At 31.6% G+C, this 1,569-nt stretch overlaps 1 long non-coding RNA gene across 1 annotated transcript; it reads left to right on the forward strand.

The window, feature by feature from the left end:
• Positions 1–400: 400 nt before the first annotated feature.
• Positions 401–1,331, forward strand: LOC130501955 (uncharacterized). Its single transcript, XR_008939958.1, has 2 exons — positions 401–650; positions 771–1,331. It is a non-coding gene; the product is annotated as an uncharacterized LOC130501955 (long non-coding RNA).
• The last annotated feature ends 238 nt before the right edge of the window (positions 1,332–1,569 follow it).

A 1,569-nucleotide genomic window follows, 5' to 3' on the forward strand; every position in this document is an offset into this window, starting at 1 on the left:
CCAACATCTTAAAACTAACTCTTTAACATTACACTTCAAACCCTAAACTCTACATCCAAACTTCAAATATAAAATTCTCTACTTAAATCTTTTTTTTTCTAAAAAATAGATTTATACTCAAATTAAAAAAATACAAATCTAAGACCAAATACCATTTTTTTACTCAAAACACTCTATCATAAATATCAATCTTAAAATTTTAGTCAATTACTTTATTTTTGTTCACAGTTTATACTACTTTAAATTAAAATAAAATTATATTTTCTAATTTTATTCTCAGTTTTAAAAATTTAAAACTTAAAATTTGAATTATAAACTACAAAATATAAATTTTGAATAAACCACAACTTAAAAAATTATCAAAATAATGAAAGACATGACAAAAGAAAAAAAAAAGATTAAGTTACCATTTTGCGTAAAAACACACACTCTCATCCGGTCTCAAAATAAAATAAATCACAAAATAGAATATAGCTATTAAAAAGAAAAACAAAATTTCTGACCAATCAAAAACAAATACAAGGATAACCTTTAGAGCTGTTGGATTAACCTAAATCTAAGGGTACAGATTTGTTCCTTTTATTTTATTGTTTTTTCCTCTCTCTCTCTCGACACCCACAGATCTTCTTCATTCTTCTCTTTTTTTTTGGGTATGAATCTGCTCCTCTTCTCTTCATCTTCTTCTTTTTCCTTCACTCTCATTTCTCTCATCTCTCCCATTACTTCCGGATTGAAATTTCACTGATTTTCACTCATGTTATATTTTTCAGATTTGGTCAACAGACAACATGTGAAGATGATAATGGAGATGACGAAGACTCGCCGGTGAAGAAGACTCGTGCGAACGCTGGAGGCTCACCGGAGATGAAGCGCATGAGGCTCACCGGAGAGGAACCACGAGTCTCTTTATCTCTCTGTTTTGATTTTGATTTTGATTTTGAGTGTGATTTTGATTTTGAGTGTAAAAGAATGTAGACGAGGCAGAAGAAAAGACGATGTTCGGTGGTGGTGCTTAGGGAAGATTGGTGGTTCTTTTGTTGAGAAGGAGCTCGATGGTGAAGAGGTAGCAGAAGAAGCGTGACAGAGGAGGAGACAGAAGAAGCTTTCCGGGGCTGGTGGTGGAGGAGCTGGCGGTGACCATGACGGGAGGAGGAGAGAGCGGCGGCTTAGGGTTAGGAGTTAGGATAGGTTTTCGGTTTAATAGGTTTTTGGTTTAGTATGTTTTGGTTTTATTTAATTTTATTTTAATCTGGTTTGGCTTTGTAAACCGGATTATATCTGTAAACAATTTCAATTTTAGAAATAAAATTTATTATATTTTTTATTATAAATCAATCAATTTATTATATTTTTATTTTAATTTAAATTATTAGTAATATTAACTATATAACAGCAAACCAGAAATACTGTTATCATATCTCATAGATACAACAGCGTGCATAAAACTGCTATTATAAATGGTATACCTATTATAGCTGGGGCAGACATAGCGGTTCATAATACGCTATCCAAGACATATGATAGCAGTTTTTCCGTGCTAAGAAAAGATATATTTTTTGTAGTGTTGAG

The sequence above is a fragment of the Raphanus sativus genome, unplaced genomic scaffold (genome assembly GCF_000801105.2).
Source record: "Raphanus sativus cultivar WK10039 unplaced genomic scaffold, ASM80110v3 Scaffold0348, whole genome shotgun sequence".
NCBI lineage: Eukaryota > Viridiplantae > Streptophyta > Magnoliopsida > Brassicales > Brassicaceae > Raphanus > Raphanus sativus.